Consider the following 27,863-nt stretch of genomic DNA (forward strand, 5'->3'; position numbering starts at 1 on the left):
GGAAGGCATCGATCATCAATGGCAAGCCGATTTAGCCGATGTCTCTCATTTGGTCAGCTACAATCGCGGCTACAAATATTTGTTTTGTGTCATCGACGTCTTTTCCAAATTTGCCTGGGTCGTGCCCTTGACTTCCAAATCGAGCAGCGAGTTAGTGCGAGCCCTGCAACGGGTGTTGAAACAAAGCGGTCGTCACCCTCTTCGATGGCAAACGGACAAAGGCACCGAATTTCTGAACCAAGCTTTCCAAAAAGAATTAAAGAAACGTGACATTCATTTTTTTACCACCGAGAATCCCGAAACCAAAGCCAGCATCGTGGAACGTTTTCAACGCACTTTGAAAGAACGCATGTGGAAATATTTTACGCATCACCACACTCTGAAGTACATCGACATCTTACCGCACCTGGTGCAAGCGTACAACCAATCTTACCATCGAAGCATCGGACGTGCCCCGCAAGACGTGACTCCCGACAACGAAGTGTTGGTGTTTGAGCGCCTGTTTGGTACGTCCCCGACGAGGGCTGTCCCCAAGAAAAGTGGAGAGTTGGCCGTAGGAGATTGAGTGCGCATTGGCAAAACCAAACGCACTTTCGACAAAGGTTACTTACCTAACTGGACGACCGAATTGTTTCGCGTCACTGGACGAGTGCATGGCCGTCATCCTGCCGTCTATAAATTGGAAGACATGAACGGAGAAGTGCTCAAAGGAACGTTTTATTTGCCCGAGTTACAACGTGTCACCAAAAAAGAAGACGACGTGTACGACATCGAAAGCATTCTCGAACGCAGAACCCGTAAAGTGGGCAAACGACGTGTCAAAGAAGTCAAAGTACGTTGGAAAGGATATCCACCCAGTTTCGATTCTTGGATCGACGCTTCGCAAGTCATCGACTATAAAAAGAAGTGACCATCATGCCCTTTCACACAGCAGACGCAGCTACGTCGACCAGTCCTTCTTCACCTAGTTCTTCTGTGCAAGATTTACAAAAACAACCCTTGTGGGTGTGGTGTGGAGAACGTGTGCCTAAAACGCAAATCGTCTTTTTCTGCCAAATCTTCGTGGTGTATTGTGTCATCGGGGCAGCCATCGCCAATTTGAGTTTGCAACAAGGAGACAAACAATTGTGGACCATTTTATTGAGCAGTTGCATCGGTTACCTGCTTCCCAATCCCTCCCTGAAATTCTCCTCGAACGGGAACGTTGTGTCCAGTGCCAGTGCCAGTCACCACTCCAATAACAACCAGAACCCCATTTTGGGCGGAGACACGCCTCTGACATCCACTAACCCCTCGGACAGCCACAGAACTCTGGAATTATGAGTCACGAAAACCAATTTTACTTGATCTTACCCAGTGACAGTTCCATGGAGGTGTTTCCCAATAACACGTTGTGCTGTTACACGGCCAAATTACCTCAAGCCATCCCCTTAGATCACGAAGCCCATTGGGAAGTGGCTTTAGTAGAAATGATTCACCCTACACAAATCCAAAACATCACCGAAAAGCAAAACACTTTTTAAGTGGAAATCCTGAACCAACAATTACAAGAAGCCATGACTGACATCGGGTTTTCAGGGATCACAAGACCAGCCAGCAATCCAGCCTTCAGTATCTACACCGTGAAAATTCCGGCAGGGTTTTATTTTAGTGGCCAACATTTGGTGGACACTATTGAGGACAGGTTCGAGTTCGCCTTTGGCAAAGCCCTGATCAGAATCAAAAAAAGTGTCACCCTGGAGTACCATAAAGTGGCTCGTCGCTTACTGATGAAATGTCCGGATACCCAAACGTTGTCCATCAGTTTTAATCGTGACTTGTTTGATATTTTAGGTGGAGACACAAACATGGCTACAAATTTTAATCCGAAGATCAACAGCAATATGGAATTTTACAAGTATTTTCGATTCCCTGTAGAACTGAACCAAGGACTGAATTTGATGTTCGTGTACTCCGATGTGGTGGAGTATAACGTGGTGGGACACACCTCCGTACCGTTACTGCGTGTCATTCCTTTCAAAGTGGATAGTACCGCGACCAGTGACCAGGAAGGTGGAAACACTTACCACGTTCACCGCGAATTTGTCCATCCTCACTATTTGCCTGTCAGCAAGTCGTATTTGGACACGGTCAACATTGCTATAAAAGGAGATTTGGGACAAAATATTCCATTCACCAAAGGAAAAGTCACGGTGAAACTCCATTTTCGAAAACGGTTCTCTCACGATTCGTAAGTAAGTCATGTATCCAGTGTACCGAGGGGTGGCTCGACAACGAGGACACGGTTTAGGAGACATGTTAAAATCGGCATTTCGTTCGGTGGCCCCGGTGTTGAAACCGATGGTGACACGCGGATTGCACGCCTTGAAAGATGCGGCACTGACGCAAGGCAAAGAATTTCTCCAAAATGTCATCATCGACAAACAAAACCCTAAAGAAGCCTTCATGAGGGCAGGCAAAAATGTCTTGCTGCAAACGGGCAAAGACATTTTGGGTCGACGAGACACACCTATAAATGCCCTGCACGCTACCAAGTCAGGCATTCAGCAAGGACAAGGCAGAAAGAGACGACGAAGAAGAAAACACCCTTTCACCAGACTTCAAGCGAGAAAGGCCAAGAAAAGAAGAAGAACCGTTCGAGACTTAGACGTTTTCGATTATTGAGACACAGCAACAAAAAATGATGCACCGAGAGTCTTGCGCTTGTTCCAAGACGGAACTGGATCTGTTTGCCATGCCCCCCACCATGATGACCATGCAAGAATCCCAATGGGTGGAATTCCATCCCGTCTCCTCATTGACCGATTCCGCTCCCATCGAGTTTGAAATCAAAGGACAGCCCGAAGATTACATCGATCTGAATAGCAGTTACTTGTACCTGAAAGTCAAAGTTCTAGATAAGACAGGAGGTGATATAGACACTGAGCCAGTAGCTCCCGTCAACAATTTCATGCATTCCTTGTTCAGCTCAGTGGACTTGTACTTGAACAACAAACTGGTTATCAGCAGCATGGATACTTACCCTTACCGTGCCTACCTGGAAAATCTCTTGACGTACGGAATAGACGCCAAGAACACTCATCTCAATGCCTGTGTGGTATGGGAAGCTGACGAAGCAGGCCAGTTTGAAACATTCGAAACTGATACAACTGATAAAAAGAAAGAATACAATGAGGGATTTGTAGAACGAAGAAACAGAATCATGGGACCTAACAAAAGTTTAGAACTGATGGATCGTTTGCATTTGGACATGTGGTTGCAAGAAAAGTATTTGCTGAACGGGGTGGATGTTCGCCTGAGACTGAATCGGAGCAGTACCGCTTTCCACTTATTGGCAAATAGTGACGAGTACAAAACCAAAATCCTAGAAGCCAGACTCTACGTACGCCGTGTGGAAGTGTTACCTAAAGTGGGAAACGACATCAGTCAGACGTTGAGCAGAACGACCGCCAAGTATCCCATACGACGCGTGGAAGTGAAAACCTTCACCATTCCCAAAGGACAGCGATCCATGATCCAAGATCATCTGTTCCAAGGACAGTTACCCAAACGTTTGATCGTTGGTATCGTCGAAAATGAAGCCTTCAACGGAGCTATCGCTAAAAATCCTTTCTACTTTCAGCACTTTGGCGTGTCCAAGATCGAAGTCAGTCGCGATGGCAAGACCTTGTGTACCCGACCTTTCGAACCTGACTTTAAAGAGAAGAATTACTTGAGATCGTACTTGTCCCTGTACGAAGCCACCGGACAGTTAGGAACCAACACCAGTCACGGTATTACGTACGAGGATTATGCAGGAGGCTATGCTTTGTGGGCTTTTGATTTCACTCCTGACCAAGGCAGCGACGAGGGACATTTCCACCCTATAAAATCTGGCCAGATTCGTGTGGAAATTCAGTTTGCAATCCAAGACCCCAGCGCTGCTAATCCAACGTTAAACGTCATCCTGTATGCAGAATTCGATAATACCATAGAAATCAACAGTTTGAGAGAAGTCATTCTAGATTACTAGAAGCCATGGAAGACTGTTATCAGTAGTGAAAGGGGTCACTTTACGGACAATGGGAATTAGCATTACAGGGACCCCTGGGTCACTTTACGGACAATGGAAATTTAACATGGCGAAAAATCGTGGGTCACTTTACGGACAAGGGGAATTTAACATGGGAATAAATCGTGGGTCACTCTACGGACAAGGGGAATTTAACATGGGGAATAGAGTTTGGGCTTGTTTAGGGACAAGGGGAATTTAACATGGGATTTTTTTTTTTTAAATTTAAAAATTTTTAAAAAAGGGGTAGGTAATTCAAAGGCTATCTCTTTTCGAGATATATGGCTGGCCCTGAAAAGGGCCTTTGGGTTTTCTTCTTCTAATTTCTTCTTTTCCTCCACCAACTTCTTATTTTATCTCCAACACTCTTTCTCTTCTTTTTTTTCTCCTTCTCTTCTTTCTTCTCTTCCTCCTCTTCTTCTTTCTTCCTCTTCTCATTTTCCTCTTCTTTTTCAATTTTTTCGTTCCATGTTCTTATTCTTATCTTTTCCTCTTCATCCTCCTTCTCCTCCTTTATTTCCTTCATCACACCACTAATCTTGTCCTTTGCTTTTCTTAAGTTGTTAATTTCCATCTTTACACGATGGGGACTATAGGAATAATGGTCTTCAACCAGTCTTATTAGCATCTGTTCCATTATTCCTAAGTTGTCTAAAACGTCTTGCAAGGTTTGTATTTTGTCCATTTGGTTTGACGCCATCTTCTTTTTATTCTTTGCAGAATGGTTTGAACGACGAGCACTGTGGGTTCTTATAGTGAAAGCGCGAACGTGAAGGAAAACATCCCCCTAAAAAACATAAAATGGATCTTACCTAGATCATGACCCAACAACGCGCGGACGTGAAGGAAAACATCCCCACTTTTCTCATTTCATATAATATAACCCAAACTATACTCTCCACTTCCGCTAAGAAACAATAAAGAAACCCATAATCTACTATTCACACAAACATACCTCAGCTCTTACTAACACAAACACACAAACACATACACTTCCACTATTAATAAAGAGTTAGTGTTTATTTTCACACTACTCTACTTACACACATTGGCAAATGGATCGTTATTTCTTTTCTAGAGTATTGGGTAGCCCTGAAAAGGGCTGTTTTGTTTGGAACTTCATGGACACCTGGTTAATGGTGGCACCTTCCAGGCCTGGCGCCACATACACATCTTATCCCCCAGTTACTTTTTACCTTTTGGGGGGAGAGAGCAGAGGCAGGATATGTCGCTTCAGAATCCCAATTTTCGCTCTCTGGGATTTTGAAATTTCTTCTCTCCTTTTCCTCCTCCTCTTCTTTGTTTCTTCTTTCCTCTTTATATCTTCTTTCTTCTTCTTCTTTATATCTTCTCTCCTCCTCTTCTTTGTTTTTTCTTTCCTCCTCTCTTATCCTTCCCTCCTCGACAATGGCTTCCGCGGCCAGTTCATTTAATATGCGCCTGGCATATTCCAGATGCACATGAAGCTCCAACAGTTTCTCAAGTCTCGTGTTCATTTTTTGGTGTTGATCAATCAACAAGGGTAGCTGGACTGCCGAACGAGTTTCAATTTATACTTAAAGCGCGGACGTGAAGGAAAACATCCCCTAATAACATAAAATTCATCTTACCTAGATCATGACCAAAAAAAACAACAATGCGCGGACCTAAAAGAAACACTCACTCACTTTTTATGCTACCCATTACTATTTAAAATTTTTTATAAATCACTTCAATAGACTATCCACATACTCAAAGCAATCCAATCTAACCCCAAATATACACCTCAAACACTAAGAAAAGATATCATTTTAATCTACTATCCTCACCAACTTACTTTTAGCTCTTACTAACATTAACACACCAACACATACCCTCACATTTTTAATAGCAAGAGTTAGTGTTTATTTTCACACTACTCTACCTACACACATTGGCAAATGGATCGTTATTTCTTTTCTAGAGTATTGGGTAGCCCTGAAAAGGGCTGTTTTTTTGTTTTGCTATGGCATTCTTTTTTTAGTTTCTAAGAATGCGATGTCCTCTGAGGATAGACTTTCTGGCGATAGGTCTGCTTCTTCGGAAAGAGAAGAAGAATTCTTTGGTGTCGATACGACAATCGACAAAGCCTCTGTCAGCTTCAGGTTGCTGCTGCTGCTGCTGCTGCTGTTGCTGTTGTTGCTGCTGTTGCTGCTGTCTCTGAAGTCTGTACTTCTCTGTCCATTCTTCTTTCTCCCTGTTCATTTCTTCTCTGAAGAGCTCTTCTATCAGGTCTTCAGTGATTTTTAACATTCTCACATTCTCTATTTCTTCTGGTTTCGGTATCAGACTGTGTCTGACCCTATGCAGATTCACGTAGGCTTCGTTGAGCTTAGCTAGTTTGGAGCACATCTTCTTAGGAGGATGAGTCGACAATGGATGGCTAGACTGGGAACAACCCGGTTCTTAAAGTTAAAGCGCGGACGTGAAGGAAAACATCCCCCACACGGTTTTCGAGCTGCAACCTTCATGAGAGGGATAGTAAGAAATGAAAGAGCATCAATCCAACATTCTTATAGCTAAACAAACCACAAAGTCATTTTTTTTCAAAACACAACATTTTTTATTCAAAAATCACTTAACACTAACTAACAACAACTCTAACAATAATTCAACATGATAACATCAAACAATATTTTTTTCAAATGACAAACAATTTTTTCTTCAATTACTAACTACTTTTTGAACAGGGCTGACAACGTTGTGAATGAAATTGTGATTTCCAGTGTTGGAAATCATTAGGCCATTGATGGACACTACGTTTCCTAGCTTGAGACAAAAGATAAGCATAATGGTCACAAAACCATCGATCTACTTTCACATCGTTTCTAGCAGAAGAACGAGGATCGAAATGAGTCACTAAATGTTCTAAGGAATAGCCCAGGCTGCAATGATGCAGAAAATACACACAGTACTGTCCACACACCAAAGAATCTGTGCCTTGTAATTTCACATTATTGAATCGGGTGGTTTGAGCATTTCTTCTCATAAAGTCGATGATATCGTCTTCCAAAGGGGGCAATCCGTACGAATCGAAATATTCCACACATCCTTCTTGAGGAAAGTAGACGGCTACCCAGTGGGTTCCTGGGAGATGACTGTCGTCCGTGTTGATCACGTAAGCTTGATGGTCTTTAGGTTTGCGATGAGGGAGTTCATCTTTAGCACAGACGACGGGATTCCAAGAAGCCGTATACGAACTGTGGTTCAAAAGGTAATAAAGTTCCCAGGTATCCATTGTTTTGTGTTTTCTTCTTCACAGGTAATAATAAGTCGTCAATTCGATCCTGACTTTTTGCTTGAAAATGTCTGACGAATAAACGGTTATTCGTTCTGTTTCCTCACTCTGATTCAGGAGAGCTTCGATACGATGGATCTCTTGAGTGGTTAATGGTGGACAAGAATGTTCACGCAAGTCTTTATACCACTGGTGCAACACGTCTTTGTTCGAGATGAGACTCCAAGCTTCGTCCAGATACTCGTCCAAATTTTCTTCTTGACTTAACATTAGGCATTTATCGTGTTGAATTTGACTGGGATGATCGTTTTGACATCCATAGCAATTTTTCTTGATCAATTCCGTCATTTTATCGACCAAGTGTTTGGCAAAACAGGAGACTAAATGAGCTTCTTGTTCTGGCCATCTCGACTTCATTATGATCACTTCTTCTTCCACAGTCTCCTCACATTTCATGTCCAAAGTTTCTCCACTAGGTAAAGAGGGATAACAGTCTTCCATGACTTCTAGTAATCTAGAATGACTTCTCTCAAACTGTTGATTTCTATGGTATTGTCAAATTCTGCATACAGGATGACGTTCAACGTTGGATTAGCAACAGTGGGGTCTTGGCTTGCAAACTGAATTTCCACACGAATCTGGCCGGATTTTATAGGGTGGAAATGTCCCTCGTCGCTGCCTTGGTCAGGAGTGAAATCGAAAGCCCACAAAGCATAGCCTCCTGCATAATCGTCGTACGTAATGCCGTGACTGGTGTTGGTCCCTAACTGTCCCGTGGCTTCGTACAAGGACAAGTACGATCTCAAGTAATTCTTCTCTTTAAAGTTAGGTTCGAAAGGTCGGGTACACAAGGTCTTGCCATCGCGACTGACTTCGATCTTGGTCACGTCAAAGTGTTGAAAGTAGAAAGGATTTTTTTTCAAATTTCCGTTGAAGGCTTCATTTTCGACGATACCAACGATCAAACGTTTGGGTAGCTGTCCTTGGAACAAATGATCTTGGATCATGGATCGCAGTCCCTTGGGAATGGTGAACGTTTTCACTTCCACGCGTCGTATGGGATACTTAGCGGTCGTTCTGCTCAACGTCTGACTGATGTCGTTACCCACTTTAGGTAACACTTCCACGCGTCGTACGTAGAGCCTGGCTACCTCGATGTCAGTTTTGCAAGCGTCATTACCTATCAAATGGAAAGCGGCACTGCTTCGATTCAGTCTCAGGCGGACATCCACCCCGTTCAGCAAATACTTTTCTTGCAACCACATGTCCAAATGCAAACGATCCATCAGTTCTAAACTTGTGTCGGCTCCCGTGATTCTCTTTCTTCGTTCTGTAAATCCCTCATTGTATGATTTAGTTTTATCCTTTGCATCAGTTTCGAATGTTTCAAACTCGCCTGCGTCGTCAGCTTCCCATACCACACAGGCATTGAGATGAGTGTTCTTGGCGTCTATTCCGTACGTCAAGAGATTTTCCAGGTACGCTCGATAAGGGTAAGTATCCATGCTGCTGCTGACCAGTTTGTTATTCAAGTACAAGTCCACTCCGCTAAACAAGGAATGCATGAAATTGTTGACTGGAGCTATTACATCAGTACTTTCTAGGGGCGAATTATCCTCTTCGATAACTTTGACTTTCAAGTACAAGTAACTGCTATTCAGATCGATGTAATCTTCGGGCTGTCCTTTGATTTCAAACTCGATGGGAGCTGAGGCTGTCAATGAGGAGACGGGATGAAATTCCACCCACTGGGATTCTTGCATCGTCATCATGGTGGGGGGCATGGCAAACAGGTCCAGTTCCGTCTTGGAACAAGCGCAAGAATCTCGGTGCATCATTTTTTGTTGTTGCTGTGTCTCAATAATCGAAAACGTCTAAGTCTCGAACGGTTCTTCTTTTCTTGGCCTTTCTCGCTTGAAGTCTGGTGAAAGGGTGTTTTCTTCTTCGTCGTCTCTTTCTGCCTTGTCCTTGCTGAATGCTTGACTCGGTAGCGTGCAGGGCATTTATAGGTGTGTCTCGTCGGCCTAAAATGTCTTTGCCCGTTTGCAGCAAGACATTTTTGCCTGCCCTCATGAAGGCTTCTTTAGGGTTTTGTTTGTCGATGATGACATTTTGGAGAAATTCTTTGCCTTGCGTCAGTGCCGCATCTTTCAAGGCGTGCAATCCGCGTGTCACCATCGGTTTCAACACCGGGGCCACCGAACGAAAGGCCGATTTTAACATGTCTCCTAAACCGTGTCCTCGCTGTCGAGCCACCCCTTGGTACACTGGATACATGACTTACTTACGAATCGTGAGAAAACCGTTTTCGAAAATGGAGTTTCACCGTGACTTTTCCTTTGGTGAATGGAATATTTTGTCCCAAATCTCCTTTTATAGCAATGTTGACCGTGTCCAAATACGACTTGCTGACGGGTAAATAATGAGGATGGACAAATTCGCGGTGAACGTGGTAAGTGTTTCCACCTTCCTGGTCACTGGTCGTGGTACTATCCACTTTGAAAGGAATGACACGCAGTAATGGCACAGAGGTGTGTCCCACTACGTTGTATTCCACCACATCGGAGTACACAAACATCAAATTCAGTCCTTGGTTCAGTTCTACCGGTTTTCCAAAAGCTCTGTAAAAATCCATATTATTGTTGATCTTGGGGCTCCAATTGTTTGCGACCATTGTTGGATGTCCACCCAAAATTTCAAACAAACTACCATTGAACCTGAAGGACAACAGTTGAGTATCCTGAAATTTCATCAGTAAGCGACGAGCCACTTTATGGTACTCCAGGGTGACACTTTTTTTGACTCTGTTCAGGGCTTTGCCAAAGGCGAACTCGAACCTGTCCGCAATAGTGTCCACCAAATGTTGGCCACTAAAATAAAACTCTGCCGGAATTTTCACGGTGTAGATAATGAAGGGTGGTTTGCTGGCTGGTTTTGTGTCCCCTGAAAACCCGATGTCATTCATGTAGTTTTGTAATTGTTCGTTCAGGATTTCCACCTCAAAATAGTTTTGCTTTTCGGTGATGTTTTGGATTTGTGTAGGGTGAATCATTTCTACTAAAGCCACTTCCCAATGGGCTTCGTGATCTAAGGGGATGGCTTGAGGTAATTTGGCCGTGTAACAGCACAACGTGTTGTTGGGAAACACCTCCATGGAACTGTCACTGGGTAAGGTTAAGTAAAATTGGTTTTCGTGACTCATAATTCCAGAGTTCTGTGGCTGTCCGAGGGGTTAGTGGATGTCAGAGGCGTGTCTCCGCCCAAAATGGGGTTCTGGTTGTGGTTGGACTGGTGACTGACACTGGCACTGGACACAACGTTCCCGTTCGAGGAGAATTTCAGGGAGGGATTAGGAAGCAGGTAACCGATGCAACTGCTCAATAAAATGGTCCACAATTGTTTGTCTCCTTGTTGCAAACTCAAATTGGCGATGGCTGCCCCGATGACACAATACACCACAAAGATTTGGCAGAAAAAGACGATTTGCGTTTTAGGCACACGTTCTCCACACCACACCCACAAGGGTTGTTTTTGTAAATCTTGCACAGAAGAACTAGGGGAAGAAGGAGTGGTCGACGTAGCTGCGTCTGCTGAGTGAAAGGGCATGATGGTCACTTCTTCTTTTTATAGTCAATGACTTGCGAAGCGTCGATCCAAGAATCGAAACTGGGTGGATATCCTTTCCAACGTACTTTGACTTCTTTGACACGTCGTTTGCCCACTTTACGGGTTCTGCGTTCGAGAATGCTTTCGATGTCGTACACGTCGTCTTCTTTTTTGGTCACACGTTGTAACTCGGGTAAATAAAACGTTCCTTTGAGCACTTCTCCGTTCATGTCTTCCAATTTATAGACGGCAGGATGACGGCCATGCACTCGTCCAGTGACGCGAAACAATTCGGTGGTCCAGTTAGGTAAGTAACCTTTGTCGAAAGTGCGTTTGGTTTTGCCAATGCGTACCCAATCTCCTACGGTCAACTCTCCACTTTTCTTGGGGACAGCCCTCGTCGGGGACGTACCGAACAGACGCTCGAACACCAGCACTTCGTTGTCGGGAGTCACGTCTTGCGGGGCACGTCCGATGCTTCGATGGTAAGATTGGTTGTACGCTTGCACCAGGTGCGGTAAGATGTCGATGTACTTCAGAGTGTGGTGATGCGTAAAATATTTCCACATGCGTTCTTTCAAAGTGCGTTGAAAACGTTCCACGATGCTGGCTTTGGTTTCGGGATTCTCGGTGGTAAAAAAATGAATGTCACGTTTCTTTAATTCTTTTTGGAAAGCTTGGTTCAGAAATTCGGTGCCTTTGTCCGTTTGCCATCGAAGAGGGTGACGACCGCTTTGTTTCAACACCCGTTGCAGGGCTCGCACTAACTCGCTGCTCGATTTGGAAGTCAAGGGCACGACCCAGGCAAATTTGGAAAAGACGTCGATGACACAAAACAAATATTTGTAACCACGATTGTAGCTGGCCAAATGAGAGACATCGGCTAAATCGGCTTGCCATTGATGATCGATGCCTTCCACTCGGGTGCGACTTCTGGCAAACTTGCGTCGAATGGGTTTGTGCAAAGTGTAGGTAGCTTGTTCTTGTAACCATCGTTGCACTTGAGGTAAACGGAGACTTTTCAGTCGCGTTTTGGCAGCACGATACAATTTTTGAACTCCTGCGTAACCTGCAGGATGGGAGGGATCGTAGTAAATGCTGGCTAAGACTTTTTCCATTTTTTTATTTTGTGTTGGCGTGTTAATAAGTCACCCACTCTTCGGTGATGCTACTTTGGGTGGGTCGAAAGGGTGGTTTGGAAACGGATTTACGTGTCCGATGGGCTACGGGAGTAGAAGTCGAAGGTAGTGGTGGTGGAGGTGGAGGTGGCAATGGAATGGCTTTGGTTTTCTTTTCTTTTTTCGCTTCTGGTTTCCCTTCTTTCTTTTTCACTTCTGTCGAAGGAGGTGTGGACATCATCTTTTTAACCCAAGCTTTCATTTCTTCTCGTTGGGGTGTGGGGGACGGGGTCAATAAGGATGCTGCAATCTTACTCGAAATGGGAGCTGCTGACGGTGTTTGAAACACTTCGCGCATCTCTTCTTCCTCAGGTCTTTGTGGGGTAGCATCTCTGGTGACCCTTGGGGATGGTAGTGGTGGTAATGATGATGATGGTGCTGGACTTTTCATCAAGGTCTTAAAATCTTTCAGAGTGGGTAGAGCAGTTTCGTCTAAAGCTTTCTGGTGAAAGAGTTGCAGTCGTTGTAAGAGTTGACCGTACTTTTGCGATTTTTCTGTTTCGGACAAATCTTGGCGATCCATCAAGGACTGCAATTCGTGTTGTAACTGGGACATTTCGCTCAAATTGGGATTGGGAGGTAAATGCGGGGTGCGTTGTTCTTGTCACCGATGGTATTCCATCCATCGTTTGTAAGGCACTAAAGCTAGTTTTCGTCCTTCCATGGGGTTGTCAGGGGTCGATTCTGAGATCTTGGGACTTTCGAAGGCCTTTTTATCTTGCTCCCACCAGTCCTCCCAACATGGTTCCCAAGACTCCTTTCAGTATGGGGCCTAACAAGAGAGGCAAAATGCGTCCACGTTGGACCAACATCTTCTTTTTTTGACGAATGGGAATTTTCTTTTGAACCATTTGGCGAAGAACGTGACGATGTTTGCCTAAGCATTGTTTCTGGTGTTTGGACAAAGGGATCGTGCCTTTCAAAACGTTCAAACAACATTCGCACACGGTATCGATGACCTCTTTGGAGGCCGTTTGAATGAGTTTTTTTCGTAGGGGTGGAGAAGCTTTGGACAGGACAGATAACAGGTCCCCATGTTTGGCTAAACGTGGTGGCAGTCCTTTCCTTTTCTTTCCTTGGGGTTTTCTGGAGGGTGACATCTTTGAGTCTTTAGGAGCACCAAAAGAACACTGATACCCTACTTGGTCACAGGCCTTTTTTATACTGGAACGCGTCGCCACTGATTGTCTTTACGGCGTATCAACTTCATGACAGGCATGACACGTCGTGCAGGGGTACGTAACGGACTAAATCGAGTCAGTTCTTGCTTGGACAAATCCAGTAAACTTTGTAACATGCCCGATCTTTCATGGACTTTGATTTTGGGAGAAGGTAATTTGTGAGCAGCAGCCACTGCCGCTAAATTGGAAGGTCCTGCCACTGGGGAAGTTCTTTTGGGGGTCATCAACGGAGAAGTTCTTGGTGTGATTAATGTCTCCAAGTACTCTTCAGTTCCTGGTGACATCAACGGAGAAGTGGATAAACGTGAGGCTGTCGGAGACACAGTCACCGCTGTGGCAGGTCGTGGTTTGCGAGTGTAAGGCTGCGTCCTGGCCGCAGTGCCTCTCTTGCGACTAGTTTTCTTCTTCTGTGGACTTTTCTTTTTCTGGGGACTTTTTCTCTGTTTCTTTTTCTGGGGGCTTCTTTTCTTTTTTCGGGGTGGTGTCTGGTAAGAGGAGGGTCCCGCCACTGGAGAAGTTCTTCTCTTTGGGGACCTGGTCTTTATCTTTTTCTTCTTGGGGCTTCGTTGAACTTTTGTCTTAGGGATAACTTTGGGGGCATTAGGATCCCATCTTAAGAGTGAGCGAATGATGACCCCTCCTAGAGTACCGCTCCCTCCAGGTTTCAAAATGATTTGTTTTTTGGTTTGAGTGTCGATGCGGGGATCGGCCAGTTGGACCAAAGCGACTTTGTTTCGATCGAAAAAGCGTTGGGTTTGATGAGGAATCTGAATGATTCCTTGGAGTAATTGACGTGCCGTCACCGTGAACCATCGTAAGACTTCTTTGAGACTAGCTTCTAAGACACGAGCTCGTGTTTGTGGATCTTTTTCTCGACTGATGCCATACAAGGCACGAATCAATTTGACGGGAAGATGCGACTGAAGGGACGTCATGTTCGCACTGAGTGTGAGACAGACGAAAAAGGGTCTGAGGTTTTTATAGATTTTTTGATGGGGAGTGAAATGAAGTCGAGGACGGAGACATGTACAGGACAGGCCCTCCGTCTTGGCACCAGTGGTGAAACAAGTGGGTACGAAATCGCAAATCCTCGGGAGTGGTAGGTTTCAAATCGACGAGTAAATAGGCGTGTGGCGTTTGAGTGGCATCGTCGTACGCCTGAGTCAGCCAAGGTGTTCCTAACTGTTTGGCTAAGACTTGCACTTGCGATTTATCTCGAGGGCTTTTAAACAAGACCACGTAATGTGCATTGAGACTGATGGTGCGATGGGCTTTACTTTGTTGAAACAAATTTTGGGTGATGTAAACGACACTGGCATTACGGTGATGCCCTTTGCGCGTGAACCACAGTTTAATTTCTTCTTCGTCTTCTCCTAACATGTCGTCGAAAATGACCAAATGGGTTAGACGGGAGTCAGAGACGATGCCGTCGTCTTCTTTAGGAATGCCTTCCACAAACACGATGGAATCGCCTTGACTTTCTCGCAAGAGGCTGTACGCCGATTGCCACTCTTTGTAACACCACACGATCCGCTGAGGGGGTCGATCGATCAAATGATGTTTATGTTCGATCAAACGTTTGACGAATTCGGTTTTGCCTGAACCGCTAGGTCCAGCAATGAGCATGTTAAAGGGATGGCGAAGATACAAAGCCTCCCAACTGGCACGATCTAAGTGTTCGTCGATGACTTTGACAGTAGAGGAAGAGGGAGCAGAGACAGCAGAGGTAGCCATGGTGTGAGAAATGTCACTTGTGACACGAAAAACAAACAAGACAAGAGTTTATATACTTTTTTCAGAACACGTTTATTGAATGTTTCAAATATGAACACGAAAGACAAAAATACATACAACCCAAATAGTGATGTACAGGAATATAAAACACAGCAAAGCGATCAAAGTGGAATATAAACAAGTGTCTGTACAACATGTTTTGGGTAACCAAGATGTCCTAGGGACAGTGTGTAATGTTCTTACAGTCTCTACATGAGGTATTGTCACACAAGTGTCCTCCCGGAATGACCTTTCAGGAATGTCCATGACAGTCCTGTCCTGAAGCGAGTGGTTGTTCTCGGTGACGGGTTCTTCTGGCACCGTCACTAACACAGGTTGAAAAGTAACTTTTTTCCTTGAACAACTCTCGTGCATACTGGGCCACTTCTTGGGTCCAAGCCTCAAAACCCCCCTTTTTCCAGTCACGAACATCTGTCCAATGAGGGTGTAAGTCACAAGCTACACACACATCGTCATACACGTCTTGGGTAGCTAAAAGTTGACGAATCTTTTTTTCCTGTTGAGGTCGAGAAGTATCCAGATGAAACCGCAAGGCTTTGAGCAAAAGGAGTTTTTCGTGACCATTTAAGGCCATGGAGGTGGTAAGTACTGATCGTAAAGAGTCCACAAAGAATCGGCTGGTAAACGAAATCCCAAAAAACAAGTCACTAAGACACACACCACTTGTCGTCCCAAATTGAATGGATACAGTTCTTGTAATAATCGATGGTAATGATCCACGGTTTGAATATGGTCATTGAGTTCCTTCCACGGAATCTGTTGGATGACATGTGACATAAGTCGTGGCATGGCAGCCTGTTTTTATAGTCTCTTTGTTTCGGAAACAATACACGTACTTTCTAGCCAGAGATCTTCGTTCTCCAGTAGGGAATCTAAATCTTGCATACTGTAACCGAAACTTCAGAGTTCGTTTAGAAGTTTCCTCTTCCTCTAAGTAGATTCCACGTAAAATATGTTGATAATCCTTTAACTTGTCTTCCTCAATGTATTGCTGTAGGTGAATCTCGAAGTAACCAAAATAATGAACATTTCGATCATTCACTAACTCAAAGTGTTGAACAAGGTCTGACCACTGAAACAATTTCTGACGAATCAGTTCTCTTATACCATTCAGGTACCAGTGGTTAAAGATCTGGTGACGTAACGGATGCAATTGTTCTTTACGTTTGACTTGTATTTTCACCAGCTCTCGGTAAATGCGTTCTCTCAACTCCACAGGCAAAGCACGAATGTTCTCTAGCAAAGGATCCATGAATAGGTCATACTAAATCCTCTTTGGTCTGACACAAGAAATGTACTGTTTGCACAAACATGGTTTCACTTCAGTGTCGAATTTAAATCGTTGAGTCACTAATCTACACATTACAATTCGTTCAGAAGTTTCCTCTTTCACTAAGTTGACATTGTGTTCAAGATGTTGGTAATTCGTTAACTCTTCCTCTGGAATTCGATGCAGTACGTTTACAATGATGTAGGTAGAATCGTCCATACCAAACCAATCCTTTTTAAAACTAGAGGATCGTTGATCAATGTCTGTCCGATGGAACACTTTCAATTGAATCAATCCTTGTATAGCCTTCAGGTACCAGTGGTTCAAACACCGGTGACGTAACGGATGCAATTGTTCTTTACGTTTCACTTGTATTTTGACCAGCTCTCGGTAAATGCGTTCTCTCAACTCCACAGGCAAAGCACGAATGTTCTCTTGTAAAGTATCCATGAACAGATTATTATGGTAAGAAGTTACTTCAATGTCTCGGTCCCACTAAAGGTAAGTAATGACAATTCGGTGACCATCGAGCATGTTCAACGTAGGCCGAATCTTGCGGTTCCCAGTGGTGAAGTGACACACCGCAACTGAAGCACTTGACTTTATCTCCTTCGCCCAAGTAGAAAAATCCGGCTCTGGCTAATTCTTCAGGGGTCGGTCCTCCCAGATACTTTGGCCATTTTCCTTTGAACGATTGAAGACGATTTTCAAAGTCGCAGTATTCCGACAAACGCACAGGGAACGAATATTCGTCTTTCACAGGTTCGTTTCGATGAGGGTTGGGTGACAGGAACAGGAGTTTGCTCAGGGCTGGATGACATCCGTAGGGAGGTAAACGTGAAGGTCGACATTCCCCTTTAAACCCGGTAAAATGTCTAAGAGGACGAGCGGCATCGCTTTCACATCCCTCAGGTTTGACACGCACAGCATCACTTTCCATGACAGGGGCAGTGAGAACAAAGTTCCCATGATGCTTTACGGCATCGCTCAGGTCACAACGTACAGCATCGGTCCCATCGCAAGGCTCACAATCGCACTCGTCTGCAAACTCCGTTACGCAATTACAATGGTAACCACATGGACAATCGCAGTTTCCTTCCGGACATTTTCCGTCGCAATGCCTGGGTCTTATCCATCCAATATTAGTCACACTAGAGGAAGATACAACTTTTTTACAATCCCCAAACTGGAACGATGTCTTTTTCAAAGTATTCATCTTGTTCGCTCGGTCTTGGTAGTCCCAATGAACTATCGATCTTGCCTAGGGTTCCTTTTTATATACAGACCAATACCAACGTGACCGTACGGTAAGGTGAAATGATTGGGAAGTCGCACTCGCTTCTGGTACACGATTTGATAGACTTTTTCCAAGGGTCGACTGACGATGTGGTGAGTGGGTAAACGTACAATCTTGTTCGGTTGATAGGTGGTCACTTTAAAGTTTCCATCCTCTCCCGATTGCAAGGCTTCTTTCAATACCCCAAAGTTGACCACTCGACTGGTACGATAATTCAGAGTCAGTCCTTTCACTTTGCACGTCGTGTGCACTTCTCCTTGTTTGTCCCGGTATTCGTAGCCGTAATTTTTGGGACCACCACTGACGAAACTTAGAATCTTGTCGTCGGGATGCTCGTCTGTCCAGGCTCCTAAACGGTCTCCTTCGATGTTAGGGTGATGTTGAATCGGGTGATGGATGTAAATGCAACTGTCCGTGTCAAAGTACAGGACACGTTCTTCTAACAGTTCTAAAGCTTCGTACAATTTTAAGCGAGCATGGGCTGTCACGTAAGCCGCAATGATGACATTTCCAAAAGGGTCGTCTTGTACAAAGTCCAGATCTTCTTCGTAATTGACCAAGATCAAATTCTCTCGAACGACGTCCACGTGTTTCATGTATTTGGTTTTGTCGTGAATCATGTGGAAGTAGCGGGAAGGTTCTGTCAAATATTCCGTCTTGGGTAAACACGGTCGTTGTGCCATTTTACCCCACAAGCAATTTAACATCACTTTGGCAAACGATCGCCTGCCTTCGTTTTTCTCGATGTGGTCTAAAGTGATGCCTTCTTGTTCGTAGTATTTCTCTTTGAATTGTATTTGGTCTTCGGGAGTGTGACACCAGGAAGGATAGCCGCTGGCTTCTTGCTTCAGTTTCAAAAAGGCATCCACGTAGTCGGCGAAAATGCCTTTCTGAGTAGGGTCACCCTTGCGGTATTGTTGTGTCTTGGGAAAGTGGCAAATTTCGTACACTTCTAACAGTTGGTATCCCATGTCCAAAGCTTTGAACAATTCTACGCTGACCCAGGTTCCCGTCAAGGCCCGTTCTTCCTGGCTGTGCTGACAAGCTTGGTCTTGGTTGCACGTTTCGGCACAAGTACGGCACAAGGGAAACATCAGTTTGCCTTGACAATGGTGAGGTAAGACGGGATGGTATAGGTTCGTGGGAGGCAAAACTTTACACTTGATCAAGCCTTCGTATTGTCGAATGTTTTTCAGGTCGATGTGTTCCGTGAACAATTGCGGGTGCCCTACGGGAAAGCGACAATATTTGCACACGTAGGGATACAGCGAACACACGTCCAAGTATTTGATTTCTTCTCCTTTCTCTTCGTCGGCTTGGTACAGCAAACAGGTGGCATTGGTCCTTCCTCCGTACAAACTATCCCTCGGGTTCAGCGGGTCCATGAACTGGTAACTTTCCACGAGGCGTTTAAACTCGGGATCGGTTTTCATACGTTGATCGTACTCGTGTTCCCACATTTCCACCACTTGGTATCCTTGCTGTTCTAACTTTAGGCGTCGCTGACAAGTGTCCTGGTACAAGTCTTCCATGGTTCGTTGTAAAAACTGATTTTTAGTGCCACGGTCAGGGTAACAGACGGGACATCCGTGAAATAAGCAACCGTTAAACTCGTACACGATCTTGGGGTTTTCTAAGTCCCAGCCATCGACCGAATACGTTCCGATGGTCTTTTCGCCCCCTCCGTTGCGGGCATGCTGAATCCACTTGTCTTCCTTGTCGCACAAGTAATGTAACCAACGTAGGGCTTTGACCGAGTATTGACGCTTGACAAAGTGGGTCGTTTGAGGGCTGATGACAGCCACGGTGTTTTCAGGCATGAATCGTTGTCGATACACTAGGGAACACGCTTTGGCAATGGTGCAAGCTTCTTTCAAAGGATCCACCCCTCCGTGTTCCATGAACAGTTCTCGAAATTTTCCACAGCAACGCCGTAAAATGTCCACGTCGGAACGACAATACTTTAGCATTTCTTCCTGAAAGTCGAAAGGGTCCGATTCGTGAGCCTGGTACCAAGCGTAGAAAGCTTCTCGTTGTTCGGTACGCATGTTGTCGGGGTCGTAATAGTGAGCCTCAGGCAAATGGGGTAGAACGGCATGTTGATTGGCTTCCGTATTGAAAAAGTGTGGAAAGTACCCTTTAGCCATTTCTGTCATTCCAAACGTTTTAGGCATTCGACTCAAAGGCATGGCCAAATAGCTCATCGAATCTTTAAACTGCACTTGTCCCACTTGCATGAAAATGATTTTGGCTCCGTTCAAAGTCACTTTAGGACGCTCGGTGCCTTGTTCCGTATAGTATCTGAGAAGAAACTGTCCATCGTATCCGGAAAAATTGTGAGCCATCACTGTGGCATGGCGATGACAATCTCCGTAACTTTCGATGTCCTCTTGGCTCCACGTCTTGTCGACGGGGTCTAAGACCCATTGGGCAAAATCGGCTAACGTGTTTGGTCCCCGAAAGATTTTTTCACGTCCTCCGGGAATCTTGCTACAGTGAGGGCAATGACTGAAGATAGGTTCTTGAATGCACTTCTCGCACGCTCGATGAGCCACGCAAAAATTAGGAATGTGAATGCCGGTCTCTTGCATGCATTCGAAATCGAAAAAGATGAAATTGCCTTTCTTCTTGTGACCGTCCTCTTTCTCTGGTGGGGGTTGGTATTTTTGCACGTAACATTCGTGTTCCAAGTCCACGATGTGGTGACAAATGTGACATTTTTTCTTTCCTGAACATACGTGTGCCTTGGTATTATTGGTACGTATGCCTTGTCCACACGTAGGGCACAATCTCAGCAGTTGACAAGCGCATTTCTTCTGTGAACCTTGCGTCTTCAAATGTTGTTGGTAACAGGTAGGGCTGACAAACGTGCGCAGACAAGTGGAACAAGGCACTGGTTCTTCGCTCAGACAGGGTGGAGAGGCCAAACATCCTGAGCATTTCCATCCACAATGTTTGTGTTGCTCTCGATTATTATAACCATAGTCACATTTCTCACAATAATAAACATATCTCAGGAATCCAGTGATACTGGTAATGGTATCGAAATGGTCATCGTGATGATAAAGGTGAATGTATTTTCGGTCCTTAAAATCTTGGCCTCGAAACAACAGAGGTCCGCGCACTTCTTGAGGGTGCACTTTCAAGGTGTAGCGTGGAGCTAGGGCATCTTGCAATTTTTGCATCTCAGGAATGCCACAGGGTGTGTCTTTGGGCAGTCCGGCTTGTTGTAACAGGAGTTCTGCTTCGTTTCGTTGTTTGGCTCGGTCGGAACGTTGAATAGTGTCCCAGGTTCTTTTCCATTCTACCGTGTCGTTCTTGTTGGCATAGGTTCGTCCCACCACGATGGCACGGGCTAAACACATCTGGTCATGAGGGTTGTTAATTCGGACGAGACTCTTTTTGGTGTTGCGAAGGTCGTCCACCAATAACATCTTTTTGCGTCCTGTCCCTTGAGGAGGAGAGACGTGGGTCATGTCCAGTGTGGCTTTACCATCGGTGATGTCAAACTGATCATTAGATTGTTGTACGTGTTGAATCTTGTCCATGACTTTGGAAGCAGTCAATTCTGCAGGGGTGCTAAACTCGATCCAAACAGGGGATTTCAAACCGTCGTGTTGTATGGAAAGTCTCAAGCGATCGTCTTCTTTGGGTTGACATTGTCGCTTGAGTGCAGTGAGCAAAGAATCCCACACCTCGGTGATGAACACTTCTGCTTTCTCTAACGGCACTTCAACCTTGAAATCTTTAAACTTCACCGTGTATTTGTAAGCCGTGGTTCTAAATTTTCTAGAGGAGCGCTTTTCCGTCTCTCGAATGGAATAGTACTTTTCAGGGTTGACTAAGGGTGGTGAACTTAGTTTAGAGGGTTGGGATTCTGGTTCACTCATGTCCTCTTCAAAATCACTGGCATGAATTTGTGCCAAGATTTCAGCCCTGGTACGAGGCGATAGATCACGTTTCTGCCTCTTACTTTCTTCTTCTTCTTCTTTCTTCTCGAATGAATGGGATCGTTTCATCTTGAAAGCAAAACGTCAAATGACTCAAGTTCAAACACCATAAACTACTTTATAGTCATAGCAGACCAGCGTATATAAAAGGGTGTGTGTCTTGTCCTTTCACTATTCATTTCACTCTCAAGCCGAGCACAACGATGGAAGAGACTAACCAGATGGAACGTTTCGTCAGAGCTTTGCGAGGGGTCATTAGAAAATTCTCTTCAGACCAGCCTACGGACTACTCTCCTTCCTTTAGAGATAAAAGTCAAGATACTTGCTATATCTGTCAGAAGAAAGGGCATTGGTCTTCAGAGTGTCCAGACCGTCAAAAAAGAAAAAAAACAGGGGATAAAAAAGACAAAAGTCAAGATACCTGTTATTATTGTAAAGAAAAAGGACATTGGTCTCCAGATTGCCCAAAAAAGAAACAAGAGGAGTCAGAAGAAAAGAGGAATTCTTCAGAAGAAGAGAGGGATTCTTCTAAGGAAGAAAGAAGACAGGTGAAGAAAAAGAAACAGGAGCAAAAAAGAAGAAGGGAAGAAAGCAAGGAGGAAGAAGAAGAGGAAAAGAGTGTGACGGTGAAGAAATTCAAAAAACAGAGAGACTAAACAAGGAGGAAAAAGGGATGAATGAACTTTTGATTAAAGTGTTGTGTTGTGAATTGTGAATTGGATTGTAAAAAATGGAGAAAAGAATAAATGAATGATATAAGGTAAGAGTCTTTGAGTTTTGATTTTAAAATAAGAAGCTACACTCACGCACTCATACACAGACACGTACTATAAGGGTAAAATGGGTGAGTTATTTTTTTTTTTGAGTTATTGGCAAATTGAAATTGTATTTCTTTTCGAGAAATGTGGGTGGCCCTGAAAAGGGCCTTTTTTCTTTATGGTGCAGGGGTGAGTTTAAGCAATCAATTTTAACTGCCTTAAGCCTTTGCCACGGCCAAGGCCTACTTCTGGACTGCGTAATGATGATAATGATTGGGTTGAAATCACTAAGGGTGGTACGGTAGGCTTAGTCACAGGGTTGACATGTTTGGCTCGGGAAGGTCGTATTCTCTTCGGTCGTGATAAAGAAGTCTGATACATTTGTTTCAGACTTCTTAACTCCACTAAAATGTCCAACAGTACCGTGACCGTTTGATTTTCACCCTCTTGTTTCTTTGCTGCTACTTCTTCTTGCTGTTGTTTTTTTCTTACCTCTTCTTCTTGTTGCTGTTGCTGTAGGAGAAAAGCCTGTTCCGCTTCCTTTTGTCGTTGTATAAATTTCTCCAATTCTTCTTTCTGTCTCTGTCTAAAATTCTCCACTTGCGGTAATGAAGAAGGTAACGAAGGTTCCGGAACAAATTCTTGCGAGGAGAGAAAATCCACAAAATCCCAGTTCACCTCTTCTGAAAGTAAGTCCGGGTTCCCTTGGGCGGTCTCCCCTGCTGGTGCACCCCACTGGATCGTTTTCTGAGTTTCCGTCATGTTGAATCACTATCGCATAGATTGACTGCACACAAGCGCTAGCGAATCTATATTGACTACGTGACGTCACAGACTGCTCTCTTCGGATTGGATGCGGACTGACTGAATTCTGTAACGCGTGTTCGGATTGGTGAATGAACTCAATCCGTTTCAATCCTTTCTGTCCCTATAAATAAGCGCAGTTCACTGCATTGATTCACCTATTCTCGGAGCCTCAACATGTGGACCGACGTTGAATCTTCAACCCTTGTGTCAACAATGATGTTCAGGACGGACATGCTCATGTATGTCCGATCCAAGTGGACCGTTGTCTACAGGACCAACAGCAGCCTGTGGATAAGAAGAGTCTATATAGAGAGACAAGGTTGCCTCAAGAGGACTCTGATGTATGGCCCTGCTGTAAGACGAAGTTTGAGGGCAAGAAGATGTCGCAAATGCCCTTTATGTTAAGGGCATATTAACATAAACCAAAGGCCCTTTTCAGGGCCAGCCATATATCTCGAAAAGAGATAGCCTTTGAATTGCCTACCCCTTTTTTTTAAAATTTTTAAATTTAAAAAAAAAAAATCCCATGTTAAATTCCCCTTGTCCCTAAACAAGCCCAAACTCTATTCCCCATGTTAAATTCCCCTTGTCCGTAGAGTGACCCACGATTTATTCCCATGTTAAATTCCCCTTGTCCGTAAAGTGACCCACGATTTTTCGCCATGTTAAATTTCCATTGTCCGTAAAGTGACCCAGGGGTCCCTGTAATGCTAATTCCCATTGTCCGTAAAGTGACCCCTTTCACTACTGTTATCCCTCTTTACCTAGTGGAGAAACTTTAAAGATGGAATGTGAGGAGACTGTGGAAAAAGAAGAAGTGATCATGATGAAGTCGAGATGGCCAGAACAAGAAGCCCATTTAGTCTCCTGTTTTGCCAAACACTTGGTCGACAAAATGACGGAATTGATCAAGAAAAATTGTTATGGATGTCAAAACGATCATCCCAGTCAAATTCAACACGATAAATGCCTGATGTTGAGTCAAGAAGAAAAATTGGACGAGTATCTGGACGAAGCTTGGAGTCTCATCTCGAACAAAGACGTGTTGCATCAGTGGTATAAAGACTTGCGTGAACATTCTTGTCCACCATTAACCACTCAAGAGATCCATCGTATCGAAGCTCTCCTGAATCAGAGTGAGGAAACAGAACGAATAACCGTTTATTCGTCAGACATTTTCAAGCAAAAAGTCAGGATCGAATTGACGACTTATTATTACCTGTGAAGAAGAAAAAAGCACACACAAATCAATGGATACCTGGGAACTTTATTACCTTTTGAACCACAGTTCCTATACGTCTTCTTGGAATCCTGTCGTCTGTGCTAAAGATGAACTCCCTCATCGCAAACCTAAAGACCATCTAGCTTACGTGATCAACACGGACGACAGTCATCTCCCAGGAACCCACTGGGTAGCCGTCTACTTTCCTCAAGAAGGATGTGTGGAATATTTCGATTCGTATGGATTGCCCCCTTTGGAAGACGATATCATCGACTTTATGAGAAGAAATGCTCAAACCACCCGATTCAATAATGTGAAATTACAAGGCACAGATTCCTTGGTGTGTGGACAGTACTGTGTGTATTTTCTGCATCATCGCAGCCTGGGCTATTCCTTAGAACATTTAGTGACTCATTTTGATCCTCGTTCTTCTGCTAGAAACGATGTGAAAGTAGATCGATGGTTTTGTGACCATTATGCTTATCTTTTGTCTCAAGCTAGGAAACGTAGTGTCCATCAATGGCCTAATGATTTCCAACAGTGGAAATCACAATTTCATTCACAACGTTGTCAGCCCTGTTTAAAGTAAATTGTGAATTGAGAAAAAAATGTTTGGTATTTGAAAAAATGTTTGATGTTATATTGTTGAATTATTGTTAAAAAATGTTAGAGTTGTTGTTTAGTGTTAAGTGATTTTTGAATAAAAAATGTTGTGTTTTGAAAAAAAAATGCCTTTGTCTTTTGTTTAGCTATAAGAATGTTGGATTGATGCTCTTTCATTTCTTACTATCCCTCTCATGACACTCACTAAACGTTGCGACTCAAAAACCGTGTGGGGATGTTTGCCTTCACGTCCGCGCTTTGACTTTAAGAACCGGGTTGTTTCCAGTCTAACCATCCATTGTCGACTCATCCTCCTAAGAAGATGTGCTCCAAACTAGCTAAACTCAACGAAGCCTACGTGAATTTGCATAGGGTCAGACACAGTCTGATACCGAAGCCAGAAGAAATAGAGAATGTGAGAATGTTAAAAATCACTGAAGACCTGATAGAAGAGCTCTTCAGAGAAGAAATGAACAGGGAAAAAGAAGAATGGACAGAGAAGTACAGACTTCAGAGACAGCAGCAACAGCAGCAACAACAACAGCAGCAACAACCTGAAGCTGACAGAGGCTTTGTCGATTGTCGTATCGACACCAAAGAGTTCTTCTTCTCTTTCCGAAGAAGCAGACCTATCGCCAGAAAGTCTATCCTCAGAGGACATCGCATTCTTAGAAACTAAAAAAGAATGCCATAGCAAAACAAAAAAACAGCCCTTTTCAGGGCTACCCAATACTCTAGAAAAGAAATAACGATCAATTTGCCAATGTGTGTAGGTAGAGTGGTGTGAAAATAAACACTAACTCTTTTTAAAAAAATGTGAGGGTATGTGTTTGTGTGTTTGTAAGTGGTTAAGTAAGTTGGTATGGGTAGTAGATTAAAATGATGTTTGTTTTTTTGGCTGTTAGAGGTGTATATTTGGGGTTAAATTGGATTGCTTTGCGTATGTGGATAGTGTATTGAAGTGATTTATAAAAAATTTTATAATAGTGGTGGGTAGCATAAAAAGTGAGTGAGTGTTTCTTTTAGGTCCGCGTGTTGTTGTTGTTTTTTTGGTCATGATCTAGGTAAGATGAATTTTATGTTTTTAGGGGATGTTTTCCATCACGTCCGCGCTTTCAGTATAAATTGAAACTCGCTGGGGCAGTCTAGCTACCCTTGTTGATTGATCAACACAAGAATGAATAGCAGAATAGTGAAACTGTTAGAACTCCAGATGCACCTGGAATATGCCAGGCGCATAGTAAACGAACTATCAGCGGAGGCTATCGTAGAAGAAGCAAGAATAAAGAAGGAAGAAGAGGAGAGAAGACAGAGGGAAGAGGAGGAGGAAAAGAATAGAGAAGAGATGATGTCGTTTAATATTCCCGAGACAGAGGATTGGGGTGCTGAAGCGAATCATCCTCCCTCTGCGCTCCCCAGAAGAAAGGTGAAAGAAGACTGGGGAAGAAGATGCGTGTGCGGCGCAAGGCCAGGAAGGTGCAACCATTAGATAGGTGCATCTGGAGTTTTAAAAAAAAAGCCCTTTTCAGGGCTACCAAATACTCTAGAAAAGAAATAACTATTAATTTGCCAATGTGTAGGTAGAGTAGTGTGAATATAAACACTAACTCTTTTTTAAAATTGTGTGAGGGTATGTGTTGGTGTGTTAGTGTTTATAAGAGCTAAGGTATGTTTGTGTGAATAGTAGATTATGGGTTTCTTTATTGTTTCTTAGCGTATGTGAAGAGTATAGTTAGGGTTTTATTATATGAAATGAAAAAGTAGGGGATGTTTTCCTTCACGTCCGCGCGTTGTTAGGTCATGATCTAGGTAAGATCAATTTTATGTTTTTAGGGGATGTTTTCCATCACGTCCGCGCTTTCACTATAAGAACCCACAGTGTTGGTCGTTCGCACCATTCTACGGAATAACGGAAAGAAAATGGTAGCTGTATCTGACTTGTTCAACAACTTGAGACACTGTTATTACTGGATAGTAGATGGAGTATATGTTGTAGAAAGAGTAGAAAAGGAATGGAAATATCCAGTTACAAGGGATTTTGTGACCAGACAAGTGAGGAGTCTGAAACTAGCTATGGATCTCCTTGACGGTATGTTACAAGAAGAAGTGAAGAAAATAAGAGGATTAATTAACCCTCTCTATGTAAGAGTAGGTAGCTTGAAGGAAGCTCTAGATAATACAAGATTAGTAAGATGCTTCCTACAAGATATCTTAGTTTGGAGTGAGTGGTCTTTTGTGAAATGGGGTGTTGACCAACTTATAAAAGCCGAGGAACTTATGAAACGAGTGCTGACCCAAGAAGTAGAGAACATAAAGGAAAGGTGGACTAAAGAAAGAAAGGAAGAACAGAATAAGAAGAAGAAATTAGAATTCGACCAACTGAATAACAACTGGATGAAAATACAGGCCAAGTTCCGAGCCATGGGTCACCCGGACTGGCTGCCGGAAACAGAAAAGAAAAAGAAAGGAATGATGGACAAAATAAGAGGATGGTGGAAAAAGTTAAGAAGTTAAAAGAAGAAGAAGAAAAACCCAAAGGCCCTTTTCAGGGCCAGCCATATTTCTCGAAAAGAGATAGCCTTTGAATTGCCTACCCCTTTTTTTAAATTTAAAAAAAAAAAATCCCATGTTAAATTCCCCTTGTACGTATAGTATCCCACGATTTATTCCCATGTTAAATTCCCCTTGTACGTATAGTATCCCACGATTTATTTCCATGTTAAATTCCCCTTGTACGTATAGTATCCCACGATTTATTCCCATGTTAAATTCCCCTTGTACGTATATGTTCCCACGATTTTTCGCCATGTTAAATTTCCATTGTACGTATATGTTCCCAAGGGGGTCTGTAATGCTAATTTCCATTGTACGTAATGTATCCCCCTTCACT

The sequence above is a fragment of the Sinohyriopsis cumingii genome, chromosome 3 (assembly GCF_028554795.1).
Source record: "Sinohyriopsis cumingii isolate HCF-2022 chromosome 3, ASM2855479v2, whole genome shotgun sequence".
Classification (NCBI taxonomy): domain Eukaryota; kingdom Metazoa; phylum Mollusca; class Bivalvia; order Unionida; family Unionidae; genus Sinohyriopsis; species Sinohyriopsis cumingii.